Source organism: Pteropus medius, unplaced genomic scaffold (assembly GCF_902729225.1).
Source record: "Pteropus medius unplaced genomic scaffold, Ma_sr-lr_union100, whole genome shotgun sequence".
In the NCBI taxonomy this organism is placed as follows: Eukaryota; Metazoa; Chordata; class Mammalia; order Chiroptera; family Pteropodidae; genus Pteropus; species Pteropus medius.
In genome coordinates, this window is record NW_024351073.1 from 3,246,942 (window position 1) to 3,274,866 (window position 27,925).

Here is a 27,925-nt window from a genome sequence, read left to right on the forward strand (position 1 = left end):
ACTGCCTAGAACTGGACTCTAAATCCTGTTCTGAGTCACTTAGAATAAGCAACACACAATAACTTAAATAGTAAAGAAGTCAGAATGTGAGACAGTTCAGGGTTGTTTCCACAACTGAATTATGTGGTCAGAAACCTAGGCTTTTTTCAGTTTTCCATTCTTTCCAGTGCGTTAGATAGCTGTTCATAGGCTTGTTGCCTCGTGGTCACAATGTGGTTGCTGCTGCTCAAGTGTCTATTTTTAATGATAGTGACCAAAGCAAAGAGGGAGGACAGGAGAAGGCCTCTGTCTCATTTCTACGTTCTTTCTTTGCAGAAAGGAAAATGTTTCTCAGAACCGTTTCCCTTCCTTTAACCCCTCCCACCAAGTTGGCTTCCTTATACATCTGCCAGAACAGGATCACCCTAAATGCAAAAAGTTTGAAAAGTGAACATATGCCATTTAAACCTCTGTGGTGGAAAGTAGATTTTGCCTTCAAAGAAAAGAGGAGAAATGACTGTGGGTAGGCAACTGTATCTGCCATCTATACAATAATGCTATATAACAAATCATCCTAAAACTCGGTGACCACAAAAACAACAATTTATTATTTTTCATTAATCTGTGTGTTGGCTGGACAGATCTGCTGATGAGCCCTGGTTGGCCAGGCTTCGCTGGCTTGCTCATGGGTCTGCAGTAGGTAGACTGGTGGGTTGGCTGGTCTAGAATGGCCTCAGCCAGAATGACTTGTCTCAGTTGCATCTGGCCTCTGATCCTTCAGATCAATAGCCTAGGCTTGTTCCCATGGTGGAAGCAGGGGCTCGAAAAAGAAAGCAGAAGTATGTCTGTCTCCTTGAGGCCTACGCACCACACACAGTCACTCCCACCATATTTTTTTGGCCAAAGTTACAAGGCCAGCCGCAATTTAAGGGTGAGGGAAACAGACCGTCTCTTTATGAGAGGGGTGGCAGTCACGTTGCGAGAGAAGTAGAGACAGATAAGGAAGAACTGGGGCCGTTTCTGCAGTCGATCTATCACAGCAATCAATAGAGCGTTCTGTAACCAATTATTAGATGTACGACCATGGACATTTAACCTCTCAGCCTCAATTTCCCCATCTGCAAAATGGGAAGAATAATAAAAGCTAACTTACGAGGTTGTTATGAGGATAGTATGTGTTTCAATCTAGGTCAAAGAGCTTACAAGAATGTCTCCCTTTGGTAAGTTACCATGTACTAACTAATGTTAGCCCTTAGGATTGTTGGCCATGACTGATCAAAGCATCCCTGTCTTAATTATCTTATGGACAGAGTCATAACTAACTAGGAATTCTGATGCTTAAGGCAAAGAGCAAGAATTGCGCTCTTACATGTCCTCAGATTCATTTTGCAATTCATGATACTGCTCCCAGATTGCTCTTCGTGCCATTGTCATCCTATGCCCTAACTTAACAAATTCTTCAGGCTAACTTAACTCAGTGGTTCCTATTCACTGAAAAAGGGCTCATTTGCTGTCAACATGTGAATGTCACTAATATTTAAATTATACTTTTTGAGGTAATTATTTCACATTTTTTGTATCCTGTAAATTTAGAGATCCCCAGGGTAAGGCCTGGTTAGCCTGGCCCATGTGGCTACACTGCCTTCAGGGTATGCTAAATGGAATGGGTAGGGAAGAAAGCGGGGAGGGCACTTGCTGGGAGCGCACCTTTGCCTATAGAGCCTCTGCTTCCGTAATAGTCAGGGCAGGAGCCCCAAGCAGAGGGCTGGGGTAAGCTCAGGCCAGCTACTAAGCTCTCTGCTCCTCCAGGCCAAATAAATGACGAAGCAGATTAATCCAGCACCCAACTGTGAAACAAACTCATTTGACCTTGACCCACAGTTTAAAGTACATCGTGCAGTTTTATAGGACTCAGCACTCGCATACAAATACATATGCATATATATTAGCCATATAACACACAAATATATGCACACACATAAATGTAAAATGTTTCTTGAAATGATACTTACCTTTGGTATATGCAATGCCCTCTGGTGTTTCCTCATATACCATATTCTTTTTCATTTGCATTGTAACTTTTTGAAACATGGCTCACGACCAATGAAATTGGCTGGGAAATGTTTGAACTACTTTGAAAACACTGACTTATGAGGCATATAATGTAAGGAGAATTGAACAAAACTCTCTTTTTCCAGAAGTTTTCTCTATACCAAGAGGGCAGTATTAGAGGTTCTGTGGCTGAAGCCGTCTTGCACAGCGGTTAAAAGCAAGAAGTCTGTAGGGAAAACGCTTGGGTTCAAAATCGAGCTTGGTCGCTTGTGAATGATGTGACCTTAGCAGACTTGTATAATCCCTCTAGCTTTGGTTTCCTTATGAGAAAAAAAAAGGGGGGGGATGATATTACCCTTTCATCACTGTTGTGAAGATGAAATGAAGTTGCTTGGCATAGCATCTAACACAAAGTAAGCTGGTATATGTTACCTATTACTACTGTGGCAAGAGATGTTGTCAATCTTTGACTCTCTGGTGAAGCTATTTGGTCCAATGTTTTTCTAGTGGAGAACTAGCTAGTGCATTATAGGACACAACACAAGTCTTGGTAAAGAAAGGTTAGCACACCATGGAAGCCCTCGACAGGACCAGCAGGGGAAGGACGTTGAAGTAGGGGTAGGGATGGTGGGGGAGAAGTTCCACCGGCTAGGAGAGGTTCTGAAGAAAAAAGTGGGTAGAGGCCGGCAGCCTAGGTCTTCGATCTTGTGGGTGACTAAAGAAGTTTTGCATAGGTCTCCATTAAATAGATGTAGATAGATGCTCCTCTTTCCAAAAGTGTGGCTCTAGAGTACATGCAACTGAACTTTCAACAAAGTCACTGAAACCCAGACTTCAGTACTAACTTGTGCAAATGAGAAAGAGCAACTTCTCTGGGTAAGGCAGCCCTGCCCAGGGCATGCAGTCTACTGAGAGACCTGTGGCCTAGATCTCAGTCCCCTCTGCTGGGTGCCCTCGCGTAGTGCACAACCTACTCAGTCGTCCCTGGTGTCCCTGCTGGAACTCTACTGATTGAAAGTGATCTCCTTTCAGGATGTCTCTTCCAAGATTACATTCAAACCGTGGTGAACCTATTCCCAATGGTAGCAAATCCTCAATTGTTTAAGCTAAATTTTATTTGGGAAACAGTCAAAATTATTTTGATCCCAGAGGTGGCCACAATGAAAATGTGCCACTCAGATCTCCGGCTACTGGGGGCATAGTTTGCCGATGGCCTCTTGAGATCCGCTGTGCTTGCACCATGTGGCTTCCAGACGATGACTGAGCATGTTGGGAAATAAAGGCAGGCCCACTCCAGCGACGCATGGGACTCCAGCGCTCCCCCATCAACCTGGCTGAACATTTCTCAGAACTGTGCTGCAGTGTGACGTTCTTCCCATCCAGGCTTTCTTTCTTCCCTCTCTCCTTCCACAGGTGCCAGATTTGCAGTACGGTCTGCAGGCTCTTCCTGCCTTCCTTGCTTCCTCCTTTTCCTAGTACATTTAATACCTTCTTGGCATCTGCTTCTTATCAGATCCAGACTACAGTACCAGGTTTGGTAAAAGAGAGGCGAAAGAGATCGACCAATCTGTTTAATACATATTTAGGGCAAATGCTAGAAATGGCTATAAAAGTAAGATTAAAGTTCTTGTACGACTGATAAAAAAAGATCAATGAATGTTGGTTAACTATTGAATGAGTAGAAAGGTTCTGAAATAAAATAATGCCATCTTCTATAGTTTGGCCTGAATGTCTACTGTGCAGGGATACAGAGCAGACCTTCAAGTTATTCTTGGGTGTACCCAAAGAGATTCCTCATACATGCCTGCCTCACTCTTATTCTTCTCTGGCTCCCACTTCTTCACACCTGCCTACAAAGCTACTGGGAAAAGTCCCATTACTTCCATTGCCTATCTTGGGAACACCAAGGCCCAACTGTGCCCCAGGGGCCACTTAGATGTTCCAAATATTCTAATTCTTCTTGAACCTGAATGGGGCCAAGTCACATGAAGAGGCCAGGAGAGAAGTTGGGGAAGGGTGGTTTCCTCTCCAACTCCATGCCACAGGTTTGACTTGGACCTACCTGTAAGCATCTTGAGACTAGATAAGGGACATTTAACCAGATTCTGCTGCTCATCCCTTTTGAATAAAATCACAAGGAGCTCAGAATCAAGCCAGGGGCCCAGGTAGGGACAGATGTCTTCCACCCCACCTGAAATTTTCTATTTACATCCACATCCAAACTCCCTTGGCCTTCTCTAGGTAACAAACAAAAAAACCAAAGAGGCTTTGAATATAAAATGATGTGTTAACTATATTTTCTTATTTTTTATGTTCTTGATGATCTGGCATCTGGAGCCTTGCTAACCCTGGAGAAATTGTCCCTCCAAGGGTTAGCTAATTCTCAGAAATAGCAAATAGGTCCCCTGAGAGCATGCCTTTCATCTAATATCTCCAAATTTTATCTCGAAAATGAAGATAATTACTAATAGAATTAAGTCAGTTGAGATGTACATGAGATACTCTATAAACTAAAAAAGGCTATTCAAAACATAATGAACCGACCAAACCAGAGTGCATACCTACCAACTACCTCCTTTATCAAGGTCTCACCTGGTGAGACACTATCTCCTGCACTAATCACTCTAGGGCCAGGTACCAGGCAACCAGAGGCAGTCTCTACATCCCAGAACCTACTGGAACTATTTAAACTAACCAATCCTAAATCTAGCTAGCTTAATTTACCCAGCCTTGCCCATTTCTTCCCACAAAAACCACAATAAAGGCTTTTGCCCATGTTTCTCCTTCATTTCTTCTGTCTCCTGAATGACCCTGGTGCTTCCCCACGTGGCCCCACAAGGCATGGCATGACCCCTCTTCTTAGGAACTGTGAGTGACAAACTATCTTTTCAATGGCCATCGTCTGATCTGTTGGCCTCACCATACATAATACAATCTATATTTTAAAACATACAGATATTGGGGAGATTTCAATATGAGGGCATCTACACTAGCAACAGCTAACCCCAAATTTTTGTTATATCTGAAGAGCCCTCTTGTTTACAAAATATCTCATGGACAACATCTTAATCCCTTTAATTCCATTAGCAATTGTCTTCATTTGAGAGATAAAATTTGGAGATATTATATTTTCTAATGAGGCTAGGTGTGAGGTGCAGCAGACAGAATGCAAAGCACAGGCTCTGTAGTGCTGGTTTTAAAGAGGTCGCAAAATACATACCAATAAAACAACAATCATAGCCTCTGAGCATGTCTTAAGTGCCAGGCACTGGTACAGATAATTTCCATACATTAACTCATTTAATCCTTATGTCAATGCTGAGGTTGATACCCAAAAGTACCAACAATTATTTGCCCTGTCTTACAGATGATCTGAAATTAACAGGTTAAAATTTTATCTCTGTCATACAATGTTAGAGCTGCAAATAACTTTAGAGATCAAGCCTTGCTGTTTCACAGATGAAGTAATTATGTTTATGTGTTCTACTGCACCTGAAACTTTTGTATTTTTGAGCACACTCACCCAATAAGACATATATGTACTCTAATTTTGCTAAGTGAGTTCTGATTCCTGTGACCTTTAGCCCAGCTATGTCATGTAAGGGAAGTGACACCTACTATAGTAATCTCAAACCCCATAATCCATCACCCATACTTTGAAAGCACTAAAAGGAAATGTGTTACAATAACCAAACACACCTAGTGTATATCACAGGCTTGCCTAAATATTTCCCATTTATGCTATTTTGAGAACTGGCTTCTAGCCCAGTTCCGACAACAGTGTTCCAGATTAAGTGGAAGGCCATGTGAGCATGGTAATTGAAAATGTGATTCCCCCCACCCCAGAGGGCCATTAGTTATGAGTTTACTTTTGTGTGTGTGTGAGATCCCCCTTTGAGCATTTATAAAATATGGATTCTGCAATTGTCTCACTTACTAGAAAAAAAATGTGTGTCCTATTAGGTTTCTAGAGGACAATGGTATGTCAACTCCAATCAGCCTTTCTTCAGAGGGTTCTGCAGAAGCTGGGCCCAGGAGCCCCTCCTTAGACTCCCTCTCCCTCAGCAACTGCCTCACTCCTGGCAAAGGAACAGACACTTTGCTCTACTCAACCCTGGTGACGTCAGTCTCATTAATAAGCTAAGGGTCCTAGACAATAGCAGTCACAACACAGCCGTCTCAAAGCCAGCTCTAGGGGCACCAGGAGCTCTGTTCCTGGACACAGTCCCACTGTGTTTTTGGATTACAGTCCTTGATGGCATGGCTCCATCTTCAGGCATAACCTGTCTTGGGATCAAACCCATTGGCCAATGACAACCTGCTACGTTCATTTGGCTGGGATGTTATGAGCAAGATGGTAATCAAATTTCAATGACTTGGATGAGCTCCATCTTCCTTTCCACCTTTCTATGTTTCCGCACCAAGCCTAAAACTTAAAGGAAAGGAGAATACTTGAGATATGATATTTTCCAAGATTGAACAGCTGGCTTAGATCTATTAAATTGCAGATTTAAATTAATACACTCTATACCTCAACAATAAACCAAAGAACTGGAAAGAAGGCTTTTGGGTTCCTTTAAATTGTGCCCAAAGCTTTCTAATTCTAATTTTGAAAACGGAAAGGATCTTGGTCTACAGTCACTGAGTGTGTATGCCAAGTAAATTCACTGGATTCTTTAGCATATTATTTGTGCTTTGGGGTCTCCCAATTAGAATTATTTACTGCATAAAATAAAGTTATAACTTTGATTTCAATCTGCAGCCATTCCATAACCCCATCAGAAAAAGCATGATATCTTTTATGTTCAAAATTCAATGTACTTTCACAGTTACAAGGTAACTTAGGTAACTAGTTGTTTCTCTAGGCATTCACTTCAGTACCTTATCCATTGATTGGTTAAGCCAGGAACACACAGCATGTCTGCGGAACACAGCATGTCTCCTGCCCCAATTTTCATCTGAATCCATAAGTTTAGGGACTCAAAAAAGAGGAAAATTCCAAGTAAACCCAGAAAACATAATTTATTAAGTTCCTCAAAGGCTGTGTGTTTTTAAGGGAGGTCATTACGAAGACTCTCTCACAGGCAACTGTCTGGTGGACGGATCAGGCAGCATGTCAACAATTCATTACTAAAGCCCAACTGTATACTCAGCATAAGGTCCACACTAACTGGGAACAATATTGAAAACTAGGGAGTCAGTCACTCTTCGTTGTCAAGTTTTTTCCCTGCTATTTTACTTTGCTTTGTTTTTTAAATTATACGGGCATAGCCAGAACTTGAACCTGCATCGCCTGGATCAGACCATTAATAACTAGCTGCCTTAACTGGGAAGATACGCCAGATCCCAGATCCTTGCTCTCTATCTGCTCCCACCCCAAGAAAAGGCCATGCTTCCTTCCAGTCAGAGGCCCAATACAATCGGACAAGGGCTTTTCCTGCATTTTCTGGCAGGGAATATGGAAAAGAACATATATGGAAATTGAGTGTGTGTGATGGTTTGTTTCATTTTTTTGTTATTTTGGGTCTTTTTTTTTTTTTTTAAGGATTTTTCTATTGTCGAGCTTCCAGGTTAAAGTAGTACTAATCATTCCAACTCTATTTATTTGCTAGGTTCTAGAATTCCTCTACAAAATGGAACTTCAAGGCCTATCTCCAACAAGCTTTATTTTTTTTTTGAGGTATAATATATAACATTATATTAGTTTCAGTTGTACAATGGAATGATTAGAAATTTGTATACACTGCAAGATGATTACCACAATAAGTCTAATTACCATCCTTTACCATACAAAGTCACAGTTTTTTTTTCTTGTGATGAAAACATTTAAGGTTTACTCTCTCGGCATCTTTCAAATATTGCACTATGATATTATTAGCTACAGGTTCCATGTTGTACATTACACCCCCATGACTTATTTATTTTATAACTAGAAGTTTATACCTCTTGACCCCCTTCTTGGTTGCCTTCTCCCGCTTTAGTTATTCTGCCACTGAGGATCAAAGTAGTAAAACGGAATTGGAGCACGTCCTTGAAGAGGGATTTGTTCCTTTAGGCTTAATTCTATAATTGTTCAGAATAAGGGTGTGGTGAACAGACACTAAAAGGAAAGTTTATTTAGCCTAAAAATGAGAAGACAGAAGAAAGGAAATATAACACCAATCTGGAGGTAGATCTGGATGAGGATTAGCAGCTGCCTTGTCTCCTTTGATGAAAGGGCTTAACTAACAGCAAGAGGAATTGAGGATACATCTTAGGGAAAAACTTCCTGACCCTTATAAGTCCTGGCAATGTCTTAACAAAAGGGATTGTCCGGTGTACCTCTAGATTTTTATTGTGTGATGTTATTTTTGTAATTTTCTTTTTGTTGTTGTTATTCATTCTAAATTGTAGAAGTTTCAGACTTTTGTTTTTTCATCATCATTCAAGTAATACATGCTTCTTGCAGGAAAAAAGTGGAAAATACTGATAAGCAATGAGAAAAAATTATCTGTAATTCTACCCCTCAGAGATAAGCTCTGCTATCATTCTAGGGTATGTATTTTCTCTGGGAAACACATTTTCTCTGGGAGATTGGTTAAGTAAAAGCTGGTACAGTCATAAAATGTATTGGCTGAGAGTGATACATATGTGATGCACCGACTTTGGGGCCTGGCCTCAGTGTTCATCCAAAATCTGCTCTTTAGTTTCATCTCCAGCCTTGGCCTTGGCAAGAGAAAGAACTGAATGCCAACTTTATCACCACTGGCAGCTTTGAACTCATGCATGTTCAGTGATTGTGTGGTACAACAGATTACAATGAAATCTAGTCTACAACAATGTCAGTATCTTAAAACATAATCGGATTTTGAATTGATATCTGAATATTCACCTAAAAATATACATAAGCATTTTAGATGTAACCTTAAAGGAAACCTCTACATTTGCTTTACAAATTGAAATTCTAACAGTACGAATATTGCAAGTGTAATTATAAATATATATAATAGCAAGTAGAAATATATATAAAAATAAATATGAGTAAAATGCTATAATTAAGAATGATTACAAAAGTTATTAATTTTATATACTAAGATGATTCTTGAAAACTTTTAAAAAGTTAACTAAATAAGGAAATAGTTTGTAAATATTAAACTATTAACGCAATGTTAATATAGAATAAATTAATGAAAATCTTAATAAAGAATTAGCTGATAACTTAATATCATATCTTTTCTAATCTAAAGCATGCTTATAACAATTTAAATAATAAAATAAGGCGGATTAATATTCAGCTATTAATTCTATTTGGTCATGATTTTTTTTAAAAAGTTACTGTTTTGGAATTCTTCATCTTTTTTTAAGGTGATTTAAAACTATTATGTAAATTCTGACACCTTAAAATTTCACAAGGAGAAAAAGTTTCCAAATTGCAGATCGTAACATCCACAATAAACATCTCTCCCAGACATAGAAAATATAGAGTATATGTCATAGAACAAGCGATTAGAGAAAAATGGACCCACATTACATATTTTGTTTTCACTAATCCTATTTTACAATGATAAACTTTCTAATAATTCTCTAAAAAGGCAATTCTTTATAGTCTTTGAGCTTATAGAAGCTATTATTTAAAAAAAACTTGTCAAAATTATTACTATAGCTATCAGTCCTTTTCAGCAGTCAAAGATAAAGAGTTTTTGAGATTTGCTAATGTTATGAATATTGGATAAGAAGTTCCTTCTAGAAAACAGTGTTGAAACCTTTGCTTGAATTCTATTTTGCTGTGCACAAACGGCTGGTGACATTAGGAATGGTTGGTGACTTAGTAAATGTGCCAGTTGAAAGTCGCTCTCTCTTTAATATTGAAATGTGCAGAATAGTGGCTAAAAGAACTGCCTAGCAGTTGCCAGATCTGAGAAACTACTATAATGTTCTTAGAATATAATAACAAACTTTTAAATTTTAACTATTAAATATTAACGATTAAGCTGTAACTGAGACATTTGCATGTAATTTCAGATTTATTTTTACAGGCTAGAAATTCTTTCGATAATTATCTCTGACCACAGCCTCTGCTTCAGCAGAAAATATATTCTTATCCTCAGCCATTTGCTATTTAGAATTATAATCAGTGTATCCTGAACATATAAGTATTTTGTGTTTGAGACAGAGACGTGTGTCTGTTAGGATGCTTTCAATCACATGAAACAGACATCCCTACGCAAACTGGCTTTTAAAAAGTAGTAAGAGAAAGAGAATTTGCTCACATACCTGAAGCATCGGAGGTGGTGCATAATAGTTGCTTCAGCAAGGTTTTATTAAGGGCTCAAGGGTACGAAAAGCACCTGGTTTCTCTCTCACCATTTCCCATCTCTGCTTCTTAGCTCCATAAGCTCCATCCTCTTTATGGTGCAAAGATGGCTGCCAACAACTCCTATAGCCACATGCTTCCACATTCCCAAACAGATAGAAGGCAAGACCATCTTTCACCCAGTAGTTTCCAGCAAAAGTCATGAAGTACACCATGCTAGACATATGCTCACATGGTATGCGCGCCTCTGCAACATCACTATGGCCAGGAAGACACCGCGTGATTATTTGCTTAACAACTAGCTTCCACCCCTGGAGGTGGGAAAAGATCGATGGGAAAGTGGTGGTTTCCCAAAAGAGTTATAGGATGCCATTACCAAGAATAAGGAAAAATTAATGTTGGCCAGCAAATAATAGGTATTTAAACACAACATGGAAACGTGTTTTCCATTGCTAAATAAAATATGATTATAAAATGATTATATAGAGCATGACTCCAATTTTGATGTATAAATTTCAATGCAAACATTTTTGGGCTTTATTTATTTAACCAATCTCATTGGTTTTATAGTTGTTTGCACCATTTTACTATTAGAATCAATACTTCAATTAGAACAACTGTGCATACATTCTTGCATGAGTGTAAGATGATTTTCTTAGAATAAATTCCTAAACATTGCTCAGTTAAAAAACATACACAAGTTAAGGTTTTTATATATCTTACCAAATTGCCTTCCCCAAAAGTTATACTTCCAGTAGCAGTGTAGAGCAATGCCAGCTTCCCATAACCTACCTCATCAACAAATAATACCAACTGCCAATTCATCAATAGATAAAAATAACACCTCACTGTTTAAATATAAATCTGTTTGAGCACTGCTAAAGATGAAAATACTCTCACATCAGTTATCCACTGATATTTAATTTTTTATCTATTAACATTTAATTAGTTGTTTATTGATACCCTGGCTCATTTCTCAATCAGCTGTTCATTTCTACATATTAAAAATAGTAAACTTTTGTTTGGCATATGTTGTAATTTTTTCTCATTCATCATTTTCTTTTTGACTTTGTTTATGGTGGTGTTTATTTATTTATTTTCTATATAAAAGCTCTAAATTTTGATGTAATCAAAATTTTTAAATATTTCTTTTGAGATTACTATCTTAAATATCCTTTTTAGAAATAATGTCCCCATTCCAATTATTTCAATTTTTAATTATATTCTCCTCTAGTATATTTATTGTTTCATATTTTTCTTTTAAATTCTAATTTATCTAGAATTTACTTTGTCATTAGCTATAAGGTCAGGCCATCATCTTTTTTTCAAATGGCCAAATAGGATTCCTAATGTAGATGTTATATAGTCTGATGGTTAAGAACATTGGCTCTGGAGCCAAACTGGTGGATTCATGACCTTTGAAAGTTAGGTGTCTTTTTTGTGTCTCATCTACAAAAGAGAGATGAAAATAACAGTATCTGTTTCATAGGGTAGTTTGGATGGTGAAATGTGTTAAAAGCACATAAAGGATTAGAACATTGCTGGGAGCATAGCACTTACCACACGTTGTTGTTACTACTATTTATTAAAAAATCTATCATTTCTCCTCTTGAGATATTATCTTTGTGAAGTACTAAATATTTATCTACATGTGGGTCTGTTCCCAGAATTTTTGGTTTCTTCTATCGATCAGTCTGTTTACTTTTGCCTCTGCTGATTTTTAAAAGGGTTTATATCGATATTTCTAGAATCAGCAGAATAAACTTATGATTTCTTAAGATGTGTTTGTTTCTTGTCCTAAAAGGTGATAGAAGTAGTTTCTTTCGTGTCTCATGTCAATTTTGCACAAAGTAGCTCTCATCACCAAGTAGTATGGATGTATCATTTTGTGGTTCTTTAGCTATTTCAGTCTCATCAGCTCTCCTACTTACTCGCTGTATAACCTTGGGCAAGTTACCTGAGATCTCGGCTTCAGTTGCCTCATTTGTTATGACTCATAGGACTCTGAAAATTAGATGAGATAATGCATATAAAGCACAATATGGTGAACACAACAATTCCCAAATAATTGTCAATTATTAATTTATTTTTATTTTACCTTTGTTATATAGTAAGATACAAAAGTGTCTCCTTAGTAGAGACTAAGGAACCATGCAATTATTGATGAGTGACCAGGATATGAGGGATGCAGAGAAAAGGAGGTCAATGGTATTTTTCAAGTAAAGTTATAATTTTTTCCATGTTAACGTATAATTAGTAGCACCCAATACAATGCCTATATATAGCAGGTGCTCAAAATGTTGTTGAACTAGTGAATATAAGAAAATCAATAGTGCAGTGCTGAGGATTTCATCTGAAGCGAATACTGAGAAAGAAAAACTTCACTAATAATGTTCCTCAGAAATGTGAATCAATAAAATAGAATTAAGACCCTTGCTCAAGGCTTCTGGTACATCTTTTCCCTATCATCACCACATGTTCACATACATGCAGAAGAGATGGTAAAAAGAGGAATAATGCTTAGGAATTAGTCATTAGAGCAATAATTCCATTTTCTTGAGACCCGTAACATGTTCTGCTACAGAGTAATTATAATTTATGTCACATGTATTTACATACATGCATGTACACACACACACACACACACACACACAAACACACACACACACTCCATAAACAGGGATTTCCTGACATTTTAAACCATTCCAGATTGGCCCAATTCCAGTTCATCAGATTAAAATGTCAAGAAAATTAAGTAGTAAAGATACAATCTGGTCCTTCTTGAACTTATTTACTTGTTCTTTTAAAACAAGAAGATATGGTAGGGAGGAGCTGACTACTTCCTTCCTTTCAACAGACAGTATAATTATGTCTTCTTGCTTTTACTCAAGCGATATCCTTTACCCTATTCAGTAGAGAAGCAGACAATCTCAACCTTACGTGGGAGATGGAGTGGCCACGTGTGCTATTTTTCTCTGACGTTTAAAGTGCTATGGCAAGGCTACTGACAGAGACACTTAGGATTCTCTCAACTCTGAGTCGTCTTGGGGTGCCAGTAGTATATGAAATGTTATGCCAAAGAATTATTAGGAACCCAAACATTAAAATCACTCCCATGTGAGTGTGAAACTCAATCTTCTTGACTTTCAAAGGAGAGACGTTTCCTTCACAATTCCACCATTTTTGATGGCAGTAATTGCACACTGGGTCAAAAGGTTGATGAGGAATGGAACTGGAAACCTGGAGATAATTTAAGAGGAGCTTCGGTAACTAGACCCAGTCTTTGAAGATCTTTGGGGGAGGTCTTCAATGATCTTTAAGTCTTGACCACAATTCCTTGGACACCATCACAGAAAGAGAAAACATTGCGTATGTTTACATGACATCTGAAAATTCAGCTATGTTAGCTTGAGTTGATTTTTACAGCCATTTTCACAAGTGATTTAAGCTAATTAATTGGCAAATGTTCAATTCCCACCCATTCTAGTTATCTGGGTGAAGAGAAATAAACATGTCAATACAACCAGGAAAGAATTAGAGAATTCCTCTATTGTTCTTTGAGCCATATTCCTTTGCTATAGTGAACCAAATAACACATTTATCATGGTCAACTTGGGGGTTTAAAGTAGGCATACATTCTACTTAATATGTAGCTTTCTGTTAAATCTCATTTAAGACAAACTCCTGAAGTCCAAAGGCCTTCTTCTAAAGATTTTAGAAAATAAACTAGAGCGATGATGATGATGATGATGATAATGGAGGAGGAGAGGGGTGGGAGGGAAGGAGTGAGGCAGGAAGGAAGCATGAAGGAAGGACATAGGAACCATCTAAAGAGTAGACCCTGGGTTAAAGAAAATAAATGTATTTGTTTTCTCCAAATTTACTAATTTGCTCTTCATTTATTCCACACATTTTATTAAATGCTGGTCACTGTTCTAGGCATTGGGGGTGAAATAGAGATCCAGAAAACAAACATTTTTCTCTGCTCTTATTGGAGCTTCTACTCTAATGAAGGATATTGACAATAATTAGATAATCTTACAAACAAATACAAAATTCATCACAGGGTCAAATGACAACACATGAGAAGAAAACAGATAGGAGGATCTGGAAAAGCCAGGGAGGTCAGGGAAGGCTTCTCTGAGAAGTGATACTTGAGGTGAGATCTGAAAAGGGAAGAGGACAGGCATCAACTAGATAAAAAGACAAAGAAAGTGTATCCCCGGGAGAGAGATCGGCATGTGCAAAGGCTGCATGGTGGGAAAAAGCAAAGAGAATAGAAATTAAAAGAAAGCCAGTGTAACACTGGGAAACAGGAAAGAGGGTGCAAGACAGAGCTGGAGAGAGCACGCTGAGTTCTGCCTGCACTTTAAGAGGACTCGGAAGCCATTGAAAGAGTTTAAGTAGGAGAATGACATGGTCAGAATTATGTTTTTGTAACCATCAATCTGGATACAATGTGGGGACTGGATTAGAGGGAGCCCAGGGAGGGTATGGGGAAACCATCTAGAATATCAGGAATAAGCTACTGTTGCTGTCTGGCAATGATGATAGCTTAGCTCCAGATGCTACCAGAGGAAACAGATCGAGGGAAAAACCAGCAAGACTTAAACTAAATTTGAAGGAGGAAAAGGGCATATGGAATAAGCTTATGTAGTAAAACTAACTGCTTTTGGTTGGAGGAGGGAAGATGAAAACAACAGCAATATTTTACAAAGCCAAATGCTGCTCATGACTCAGGAAACTGGTATTCTAAATCTAAATAAGTCTAAATCCAGAACTGTGACTACTTAAGGTTGCTCTGAGGCCTTACACTTGCCTGCAGAGCTAATCTAAGATAAAACTTGAAGAAACTATGGGAGTTCTACTGCTGGTCGAGATATAGAAAGGCATAAAGACTATCACTTTCATCATAACAAAAGAAAACAGTAAACCCAAAATTATAACTTTCTTTAAAGACATAAAAGACTAACAGACACACACTTAAGAAGTCTAAACAACTAATTTCAGAGAAAGGCATGCCCTTGAAAGAAGAGTGAAGAGTGGTCATTATTTTCATACTTGGGACAAATTGCCTAGCCTAAGTACAGGCGGTGGAAGAGTAGGCATTGATAGAATGAAGAGAAATCAGCTGAACTTTTAACAATAATATGGGCTAGCATGAAATATTGGAAGCTGGAAGAGTCCCAAACACAAAAACACACGTCTCAGAACAGCGATTCTCCCCCATGGGAATTTTGCTGAGTCAGCAGCAGTTGAGGCAGAGCTGGGAGGTAAAAAGAGGTTTCCCAGGCCCTGTGCTGCTTGGGGTCCCAGGGCCCTTCTGGAGTTGAATCTGGGGTGAAATAAAACTAACTAAAACTGTGCCCAAACTCCCTTCTATTTCAAAGCTTGAAAATCCCTGAGAGAAAAGCCCGATAGATATGAAGCAAGAAGCTGGGGATTAGGCTGAAAGGCCAAGAGGAATCTCCATAATAGCATTAGCAAGAGATAAACTGAAACTAATTCAAATACTATCCTAGTCCCAGCTCAGTTACGCTCATGATAGGAACTGGATAAAAATCCCTTTCCCAAGCTTAGGGCAGAGGAAAAGGAAGGTCCCCTCTGGAAAAATAAAACAGAAATATACAATCTAGTTTAAAAATGTGACCTGCAATCAAAAAAAAAAAAAAGAAAGAAAGAAAGAAAGAAAACAGTCAAGACAGGCAGACCCACTGATGACCAGAAACTATAATCAGTAGAGGAGGTCAATAAATAACTATTTTAAGTACATTAAAGAATTCTGTTAAGTACTTTAAAGATGGACAGGATGGGCAAACAGAGAGGAATTTCATCAGAGAAACTAAATCTCTAAAGAAGACCCAAAGAGAAATTCTGGAATAAAAATATGTATCTGAAACAAAGAATGTAATAAATAAACTTAAAAGCAGATTAGCACAAAAGAAAGATCAGTGAACTCAAAGATAAGTCAATAGAAAATAGCCAAAGTGAAACACAGAAAAGAAATTAAAATATTGAACAGTGTCAGAGATACATGGGTTAATTTCAAATGATCTAATATATATGTAATTGGAATTCTCAGAGTATATTCCCTCTCCAAAATGGAATCCAATTAGAAGTTATTAATAAATTGATAACTAGAAAAACCCTCAAATATATAGAAATTAAACTACACACTTCTAAATAATCTTTGGGTCAAAGAGGAAATAAAATAGAATTTATAAAATATTTTGTACTGAATAATAATAAAAACACAAATATCAAAAATTATGATATAGTTAAAGCAGTGTTTAGAGGAAAATGATAGCTTTAAATGTATATATCAGAAAGAAGAATGATTTCGAAGAGTAAAAGAGACAAAGATAGATGAAGAAATAAACTATCTTTGTTTCAAAGAATATAATTATGTATGTAGAAAATCTAAAGGAATCAGCAAACTACTATGACTACTGAGTGAATCTGCAAAGTCAGAGGATACAGTGGCAAAATATAAAAACCAACTGTATTTCCATATCTTAGCAAAAACAAAAAATTAGAAAATGAAATTTTAAAATACCATTTATAATAGCATCAAATACCTCCAAAAATAAAAAACTTAATATGTTTGAAAGTACTCTATATAAATAAACTATAAAAACATTGCTGAGAGAAATTCTAAATAAATAGAGAATACACCATGTACAAGAATTGAAGGATTTATTATTGTTAAGATATCTATTCTCTCCAAATCAGTCTATAGATTAAAATAATCCTAATCAAAATCTTAGCAGGTATTTTTTTTTTCTTTGCCAATTTTAAGACATTATAAAGCTGCATTAATTAAGATATTGTGTTGATATGAGGAAAAGCAAATAGAAAAAAAGATAAACAGACCTATAGACATAAAATCAATAGAATTTCAACAAAATTTAATGTAATTAATGGAGAAATAGCAATGATGCTGTAACATCAAATGGTGCTAGAACAAATAGATACCTGTGTGGGAAAAAAATAATGTTGATTCCCTATATTATAGCACGCCAAAAATTATTTGGGGATGACCATTAATCTAAATGCAAAAAAAAATCTAAAGCTTCTAGGAAAAAAAAAGAATATCTTCATGACTGGGATAGTCAAGGATTTTTTAGTCAGGAACAAAAAGTATTAACCAAGAGTAAAAAATGATGTTTTATTCCATCAAAATTAAAAGCTTCTGCTTATAAAAGACACCATTTAGAGAGTGAAAAAAAGAGTCTACAGCCACGCCACCCTAAACAAGCCCAATCCCATCTGATCTCAGAAGCTAAGCAGGATTGGGCCTGGTTAGTACTTGAATGGGAGACCACCTAGGAAGACCAGGTGCTGTAGGCATAAAAAATAAAAAAATAAGGGATTATACGATGACAAGGTCCTTGCAATCTGGAAGGTCAACCAAGGGTTTCCTTGCAAAAAAAAAAAAAGTGTAAAAAGGCAAACTACTATGAGAAAATATTAACTATATATAATATACATTAATTTCCAGAATATATAAAGAAGTTCTATAAATCAATAATTCAAAAAAATAACCTAATTAAAAAAGGAAGAAGGGAGATTTAAACAGAAATCTTCCCAAGAAAGGGTATAGGACTAGCCAAAAAGCATATGAAAAGGTATTTAACATCATATGTTACTAGGCAAATACAAATTACAACCACAATGAGATACTGCTATCTGGCTAAAATTAAAGAGTGACCATATCAAGTGTTGGTGAAGATGTGAAGCAGCTGAAACTCTCATTGCTTATGAGAGTGTGAAGATACCATCACTTTGGCAAGTTTTTAGGCTAACATACCCTACCTTATGACATAACAATTGCACTCCTAGGAATATATTTAAGAGAAATAAAAGCATATGCTTACAAAAAGACTAGTATACAAATGTTCATGGAAGCTTTATTCATAACTGCCAAAAACTGTCAACAAACCAGATGTCCATCGAAAAGAATGAATAAGTCAATTATGGTATATTCATACAATGAATTTCTGTCAGAAATTAAAGAACTAAAGATACATGCAACAATGCTCTGAGTAACAGAAGTTAGACACAAAAGACTACATGCTGTCTGATTCCATTTATATTAGGTTCAAGAACAGCCAAAACTAATATATGGTGATAGAAATCAGAAGAGGGATTGCTTCTAGGGGAATGAGAGAATGGACTAGAAAGTGGCACCAAGACCTGCAGGATAATGAAAATTAATGGTAACATAGGAATATATACATTCATCAAAACCCAGGTACACTTAGATCTGTGAATTTTGCAGTATGTAAATTATTTCCTCAATAAAGGAAAGAGAAAAAAAATCATGAAAAATACCTAACCATATGAGAAATACACAGATACACTAAATTGTAAATTCTACTCTCTACCCAGAATATTGAATTTATTATAAAAATATAACTTTACAAGGCAAGGGGAAAGAACAAAGAAAGGAATACAAAACTAAGCAAATTATCAAAGTTTCACTTTAAAAAAAATAGATACAAAAGAGATAAAAAATAGATATAAAATGAGATTCTCCTAGAGAGAAATTTTTACACAGCCTGTGAGAGTCCCCCTACCTCTACCCCCAGCCGGCCCGAGAGGACTTTCTTAACATTTTTATCATTTTCTTAATATTTCTAGTGAATTCTAGTTTGAGTGATTATTCTCAAAGGTAATAAGTAGCAGCCTGATTAAAAAAAAAAAAGCTAGACTCTGAAGCCAGGCAACCTAAATCAAAGCCTGTCTGTACCTGCGAGTCTCTCTCTGACTCGGGCTGTAATCCTTGCCTCGCTGGGCCTTGATTTCTTCATTAGTAAAATGGAGAAAGGGTTGTTAGGAACATTAAGGAAGATAACATATGGGAAGCACTTACGGTGCCTGGCACATGCGCAACTCTCATAATCAATTGCTGCAATTATGACTAATGAGAGGAGATGGCCTGAGGGAGGTGGCAGAAGTAGGCAGGGGCTGAAGCAGGCAGGAGGCAGGTGTTCGCGTTCTTCTGAGCAACCAGCCCCGGTGTTACCTTTGCTGGATGTTTGAATCTCAGAGGGTATTTTTCGTATTAAGGCAAATATCCTCCCTCATTTGATGGCTCCAGAGGTCTGATTCTAGGCTGGCCCCTTACCATCCACAAAACAAACAGGCAAACAACAACGGGGCTCAGAATGGCTACCTGGGTTATCCATAATCTGGACATGGCTCAATATACATATTTTTAAGGATACTAGAGACTGTACCACCAGATCACTTGAAATCTCATTCTTTCAGAAGAACATAATTATAGTAACAATGGATTGACTATTTCACATCAATTTTCTGAACATCGGTTTAGTGCCTCAGGGTTTTTCCATGTCAAGGTCCTATTTGTATAGTCTAAATACTCCAATCTGGGTGGAACTAGGCTTATCTACTGCTTTATGTTTGCCTATGAAATCTGAAGTTCATTCCATTAGATCTGGGCCCAAAATAGGATTTCTCCAGTTTTATGCTATTGTTATATCACTTCGATGAACCTCAGAATTGCAAGGGATCTCTTTAGAGATGAGGAAACCCTCTCGTGCCTCTGCCTTCAGAACTCCATCTACTGAGAATCTGCGGTCAGCTCGCCATTTCCACTGCCTTGAACTGCATTACCTCGTAAGGTCCCTTAATGAATGGATGGAGACTTCAAATTGGAAAGTTCTCTCTTATGATAAACTAAAATCTCCCCTTCAAAAATCCCCTCAGTATTCTTTATCCATTTTTGTAAGAAAACCATGATTAACATACCCCTTCACATGGCAGGTCTTCCCCCAATTCTGCAATGGCCAGGGACTTCCCTGACCGCACCATCCAAACTAAGATGTCCCTCATTGTTCTCTACTTATGCCCTTGCAAAGGGCTTACCACAATTTGCAATTGTTTTTTGTATGTCTCTCTTTTTTCTATATAAGAGAATGTTAGTTCTAAGAGGGGCCACTCTGAGCTGTCTTAGTTATAACTGTACTCCCAACTCCAGGCACTGAACCTGGCACATCGTGGGCACTCAACAGACATGGGATACATGCGTGCATGTCTTTATTTTTAAATAGCTCATATTCTCTCTTTTGTTTTCTATAACCCAACCATATATCTTTATTCCTTCGAGAATTCTCAAATTACAAAGCCCAGAGAACAAGGAGATAACGAATCTCTGTGAATGGGGCTGGTATAAAGAAACAGGAAGTGGAGAGGTTATGGAACTGGCCAGAGTAAGTGCTTTATTCAAAGGCATTTAAATTTAAAAAAATCTGGGATTGCTGAGCACAATATGTTTGTGGCCGGATTGGGTCTGCAGGCCACCATTTTACAAGCCCTCTTTCAACCTTTCTTCTTGAACATAGTTTCCAGATCCCTCATCTCCCTTCCCTGGAAATATTCCAGTGTGTCACTGTCTCTCTTTAAGTTTGCTTAATTGACCAGGAGTCATAGCACATGGGGCCCAGTGTACATGGAACTGTTACCTTCTGCGGTCTGGACAGTAAATGCTCTCCATGCAGCCCGGAAGGCCTGGGGTCTCTCAGCAGATGTCCTGCACTGTTGTTGGTTCCAACTGAGTTTGCAGTCAAAATGTCTTTTTTTTTTTTTTTTTTTTTTTTTTTACCATGAGCTGCTGACGAGCCACATAATGACAATAATATTTATGAAACAGCCTAAGCAAAGATCTCTGGCCTTGGAAGAATCCAGACCATATATTTCTCCATCGTGTTTTCCTTCAGCACAAGCCTTGACAAGAAGAGGATTTCCCAGTTGCCCTGATCTCCTACAAGCGGATGAGACCCAAGAAATCAATCCAATCAGAAAAGAATAATCCAGTCAGTTGCTCTTCCTGACCAAGATAATTACACTAGACCAATAGTTCCCACACCTGGCTGTATACCAGAATTATCTCTCGCTTTGCCCCTGGAAATTCTGACTAAGTCTGGAGCACCAGGAATCTGTTCTGTTAACAAGTTCCCTAGATGATGTGGCATATCCAAAGACCCGAATTTGGGAACCACTGTCTAGACTAGTGGCAGCATTAGCATCACTTGCAAATTCTTGAAACTCCAGAAGTGAGTCCATCAAAGTGATAGATGCATCCTAAAATATGAGAGCTACTGACATAGATCAGAGTTGAGAAACTTTTTGATAAAGATCTAGATAGCAAATATTTTAGGCTTTGTGGACCAAGAGGCAAATTGAAGATATTTTGTTGGTATTTATATCATTATTTAAAATGTAGCCATTTGTTGTGGGTTAAATTGTGTCTTGCCCTCCCCACACCCCAGAGAAGATATGTTGATGCCCTAATCTTCAGTATCTCAGAATGTGGCCTTGTTTGGAAATAGTCTCTGTAGAGGTAATCAAGTCAAGATGAGGTCATTATCGTGGGCCCTAATCCACAATGACCGGTGTCCTCATAAAAATGAGAAATCTGGACACAGAGAGAAACACATAGAGGGAAGACGATGTGAGACACAGAACACCATAGAATAGAAGTTAAGGAATGCCTGAGGCTACCACGAGCTAGGAGTAAGAAATGGAACAGCTTCTCCTTCACAGCCCTCAGTAGAAACCAAACCTGCTGACACCTTGATTTCGGACTTAGCTTTCATAACTGTGAAATAATAAATCTGTTGTCTAAGCCACCCTGTTTTAGTATTTTATTATGGCAGCCCTAGAAAATTAATGCACCATTTAAAATGCAAAAACAATTCTTAGTTCAAGGGCTATACAAAAACAAGCAGGCAGCAGGCTAGATGCAACCTATGGGCCATATCTAAACTATGCCCAACCTCACTGGCTCAACGTCCTGGTAATCAACAGATTGCTTATAATCCTATAGAAGACCCAGACTTAGGGCCCCAAGTCCCACTCAAATATTTCCTCTTTGAAGAGGTTTTCCCTAAGCTCTATGTCATGTTGAGTCTGCACTTCAGGGGTCAGGCCAGCCTTGTTCATTGCTATATCCTTATACAACCTGACACATATCAACTTTCAATAATTATTCAATGAATGAGTGAATTTAAGACATAATCAGAAGCTCGTCCAGCTGGAAGAGACTTTAGATTTCATAAATCATGGTCCTTCAGTTTTCAGAGAGGCAACTTAAGTCCATAGGGTGTCAGCGATTGCCCAAAGTGACACAGCAGAAAACCCAGGATTAAAATCCACTTGTCCAGACTTCCAAATTTATAGCCTTTCATCACACACCTCTCCACCTCTTAAACACACCCAGGCCTATCCTGAAACATTGGTAGTTTAGACACAGTACGTTAATCCACATTTTTACCTGAGAAGTCCACAAACAAGAAGGGATGTATTAGGAACTTAGGTATGATTAGCACCTGGCCATAAGGCAGCACAGTCAGGTTGAACAGGAGGTACAGTAGAACATTTACTGAGGAAAACTTGGTAGATACTTACCAGGGCTCCCTAGCTCCCATCCCTGTTTGTAACCTCACCTGGTTTCATTTGGGGAAATGAGCTCTTTCCCAGAGTGCAGAGCCTACCTTCCAACCACAAATATCCAATACAATACCGGCCACAGGTACAGTCAGGGGGTCTATAGGCCTAGTCTCACTCAATGGGAGGAACACTGTCTCCCAGACTTTGTAACTCCCAAGTGACACAGCACACAGTGTATTCATTACTGAATGCTAGGTAGCAAATGGCCACACACTTAGCATTTTAAAACAACATTCACAGAATTCTGGGATGTTGTGGCTGGGTTCTTTGCTCAGGATCTGTTATGGTTAATTTTATGTGTCAACTTGACTGGGCTAAGGATGCCCATATAGACGGTAAAACATTATTTCTGGGTGTGTCCGTGAGGGTGTTTCTGGAAGAGATTAGCATCTGAATCAGTAGATTGAGTAAAGAAGATGGCTCTCACCTGGGTGAGTGGGCCTCATCCAATCAAAGGCCCAAATAGAAAAAAAGATGGAGGAAGGGAAAATTTGCTCTCTGCTTGAGCTGACACATCCATGTTCTGCCCTTGGACATCAGTGCTCCTAGTTCTCAGGTCTTCATACTTGGACTAGGACTTGACGCTATTGGCCTCCCAATTCTCAGGCCTTTGGACTTGAGAATTGAATTATGCCATTGGCTTTCCTGGCTCACCAGCTTGCAGATGGCAGATCATGGGACTTCTCAGCCTTACAGTCATGTAAACCAATTTCTATAATAAAGCTGTGTGTGTGTGTGTGTGTGTGTGTGTGTGTGTGTGTGTGTGTGTGTGCCCATCCCATTGGTTCTATTTCTCTGGAGAACCCTAACATAGAATCTACAAGATGTTAGCCAGCCGTGTTCTTATCTGACACACCTCTTCCAAGCTCATTGCTATTATTAGTAAAATTCAATTCCTTGTTCCTTGAGTTCCTTATTTCCTTTTTGGCTGTTGGTCAGGGGTTGCTCTCAGCTCCTTGCAGCTATTCTGTGGTCCTAGCAAATGGCCCCCACCATGTTCAAAGCCAGCAATGGCACAGAGCATCCTTCTGATGCTTCAAATCTCTCTAACTTCCCCTTCTGCCTTGTTCTGCTGCTTTAAAGGGCTCATATGATTAGATCAGTCCCATCCTGCTTACCTTCATATCTAAGGTCAACTGACTTTGAACTTTATACCTGCAGAATCCGTTCACATCAGTTTATAAATTAGTGTTCTACAAAAAAGGGATTCTCACAGAAGGGGGAGTGTTGTAAAGTAGGACAGATCGAAGGTATGTAGACAGTTTTGTCGAACCATACATCTCCATCCCCCCCTAATCTGACATGCTGGTTTGAAATACTTGAGTTCTACTAAACTATAGAAAAACAACTACTGTTTACTTAGACAAAGGTAGTTAGCAGTCTATATGGGAAAAATAAATTAACTGGTCAATTTAAAAAAGATCTATTGTAATTTTTTTTATTTGAAAAGAATGGACTAGACAGAAGCTGAAGTTAAACTAACACTAGTTGAAAAATGAAACATTTGTTAAAAAAAAATCTTTCGACCTCATATATTTAACTTCTTATTTTCCTAAACCAAACTAATTCTTCTCACAGACTCAGCTGGAAGACACATACCTCAGAGTTAAGATTTTACATCTGAGCCTGTGTGCAAGGTCACCTTTCAAGACAAAAGTTGACATGGGCAGGGTTTTTGGGTTGGCTTCAATGGAAGCAAACCTGTACCTATGTCTTCCCTTTCTAATCCAAAATTTCCTCCCAGGGATTTCTTGGTTCTATGGGGTAAAAAGACTTAGGGTAAAAAGCTCATTTGCATCTGATCACAAAAGCCTAATCTGTTACCTTCTGACCTAGGTTTTTCTGATCTTAGACATATCAAAGGAGTATTACTGCTTCAGGGTGGACAGGGTGATTGGCCTAAGCAGTCCCAGTTGCACAGAAAAAGAAAAACAAAGCAGCTCCCTTCCCCCCCCGCCCGCACCCCGAACCTTGGTTTTGTCTATAGATGGCAAACTTTATATGGAAAAGTTCTGTGGTGCCAGCCTCCGTGAGCAGGACTGTGGCAGCTCTTCCCTCCTTTGTTGAACAGAGCTTGGAAAAAAGCACTGCAGAGTGAGGATGGCTGGCACCCGGCAAAACGTGCTGTGTATTTCCACAGTTGATTCCAGCATAAACAGACAATGCTAATTAGTTAGTGAAGAACCAGGAACAATCCCGTGTGGGGAAGACAAAGGCCACATGCAGGGAAATCAGGGAACGGATCGAGTGCACACTCGTGCCCATCTTCCTCCTCTCCCTCCCTTACATACCCAGGGCTCTCACTTTCCTCTTTGGGTACCCCGAAAAGTGGTGTCTAGCATTTCACTCCAGAATGTGGTATGCTGTACCTTGGAGGCATCCTTGGTTTTCAGGACTGGACAGGGGAAAGTGAAGGAGATATTTCCTACGCTGAGCTCTTGATTAGTGAATGCAAAGGATGCTGGAGCAGTACAGAGATGAAACATTCAGACTCTGGAGACTGATGGCCAGATTTAAATCTAGCTCCATCACTTATCTGTCAGGGAAAGTGCTAGAATTCACAACATAAACCCCCAAATCTCAGAGACTAAACATAGCACAAGTTTACTGCTCGCTCAGGTCACTGAACAGTGTGTTTGTGGCCTAGAGTCTCTGCTCCACACAGTCATCCAGAGACTCAGGCTCCTTCCATCTCATGGCCCTGCCATCACCCAGGGCCTTGGAGTCATCAGTCAGGGGAGAGGGAACATAGCCAGGAGGTATGTGTATCACTCTCATCCACTAGTCCATGAATCAGCACTCAGTTACACGGTCTCGCTCATCTCTAAGGGAGGCTGGGAAATATAGTCTGTGTTCCCAGACAGAAAAGAAAAATAATTTGGTGACCAACTACCCAGTCTATGCCATAGATACTTTCTTAAGAAAGTGCCGGTGCTTTAGCTTCTTTCCCTATTAAGTGAATATATTAGTCAAGGTCCTCCAGAGAAATAGTGTGTGTGTGTGTGTGTGTGTGTGTGTGTGTGTGTCTGATAGAGAGAGAGAGAGAGAGAGAGAGAGAGAGAGAGAGAGAGAGAGAGAGGAGAGTATTCTGTTTATTCAAAGTTTACTTATTTAAATGTTACTCTCAATCTACAACATACCTTCACAGCAACATCTTGACTACTGTGTGACCAAATATTTGGGTACCATGGTCCAGCAAAATTAGCCATTATAATGGGTTTGATAAATTAGTATCATAAAGCACCTGGGACCACACTCAGCCAGAGAGTTCTCTGGAACTATTAGCTCACTGTCACTCCTGTGGTTGTTATTGTCCTCACTACTACTGTTCACTGAGGCTTGAACACAGCACCATAACACCACCACCCCCCGAGCTCTCCTCAGCTACCCCACAGAAATATCTAAGGAGTGACTGACTAGAAAGGGCTTATTTTACTTAGACAAATTATTTTCTTTATTTTTTAAAAAACACTTTCCCATCTACTACCTCACTCAGTTCTTCACTCAATCCTAGGAAGTGGGCAGGGCAAAATTATTCCTACTGTTCTTACTTTAAGTTGAGATTCAGAGAGGGTAGCTGCCCTCCCATTCACCTTTCCCAATCCGTGCCCTGTCCCATCCTCCTTATTCAGTTACAGAAGAACCACCCCTGTCCTGTAGGGGTGATGCCTTTCTTCTCACCTGATCTATAATTCATTATACTATATTATATTCCCATGGAAGATACATAACAAGTGTTGGGTAGGATTAATTGAAATACTCCTATTACGACTCTTTATGTATTCCCTGAATTAAATAGGTTTTTGTAGATAGATCTTGGAGAACATAATTCACTATTTAGAACATTTAAACTATTATTTCCACAGGAAAACAAGCCCCATGACTGGAGAAATAAACATATGAATGAACTCTTTGGAATATGACTCTGTTTATAAGAGTGTATTTCCTGCGCAAGTGCTGACACCAGGACTGGCCTTAGGCACAGCTGGGAGGCAGTTAGAGTTTGTCTTTGGTCTCCTTCCCATTCCCTGTGTTCTGGGGCTCGCCCTTCTGCAGCTGATCTGTTTTCTTCATCATCTTAGCTTATACTTAAAAAAAAAAAACCAGGACAGAAGTAGAAGTCAGAAGTCTGAATATCACACTTGGCTCTGCCTTAATCAGTTGTGCGACCTCAGGCAAGTCTTTTTACTCTGATTTCCTTGACTGTAAATCAAAGGGGCTAGACAAACTCAGGGTCGGTTGACTTTTAGCTACGTCGTTTCTCAGTCTGCTCTATGTCACCCCTCATGGGGTCAGCTGCCTGATAACTGAGACTCACATAGCTCAGCTTCCTCTCATCCTATGTAGTGGTTCTGAAGCCTCAAAGAGGGATGATAATGACCCTGAAACCTTCAACACACGAAGGAATTCATTGCTAATGGTGGGTGCCACTCTATTGGAGACATCTTTGAGGACAATGGGGCCCAGCCACTGACCCTTAAATCCTACCAATTGGGAAAAGGCACATTCTTCACCCTCTCATCAGCCAGGCCTGGGATTATGTACCCAGCCACCCATGACTAGAGAGAGAATTTTCATGCAGGCTGGAAAGATCAAGGTAACTGGAGCCATGTGGAGTTCAGTTGGAGAGTCATTCAATCACAGATATTGCCCCTCAAAATCCAAATTCCTTAGAGGGCAAATTATTTCAGCTGCCTGAGCTGGTGCGCTTTACAATGCAGTTGGTGCAGAGCCTCCTGCCCAGCAAGAAGCACGATTCCCTCTCCCCAAGGGCACTGGTGACCCCTGTGGAACCTTTTCTCCCTGACCTGCGTGCTGGCCAATCATGCTCTTTTGAAACTAGATACTCTGGGGCCAGACCTGTGCATAGCAAAAGAGGCCGCCCCAGCTCACTAATCCAACGAAAGGATAGCTTTACACAGGGCACATAGCATTCCACTCAGCCCATAATGCCTGCATGTGTCTGGGGGCGGCATTGCTGTTAAATACCCAAGACAAATCTAGGCCTGCTGAGCAGTCCACCTACTCTTGTCGACCCTGAGCAAAATAAGTCAGACAATGTCGTATAGCACAGGCCTCAGAGTCCTAAGACCTAGGGTTCGTTCCAGTTTCTGCAACTCACTTAAT

At 39.0% G+C, this 27,925-nt stretch overlaps 1 pseudogene; it reads left to right on the forward strand.

Annotated features, from left to right (window-relative positions):
- The first annotated feature begins 17,555 nt into the window (after positions 1-17,555).
- On the forward strand, positions 17,556-17,674 carry LOC120586372 (uncharacterized; annotated as a pseudogene).
- The last annotated feature ends 10,251 nt before the right edge of the window (positions 17,675-27,925 follow it).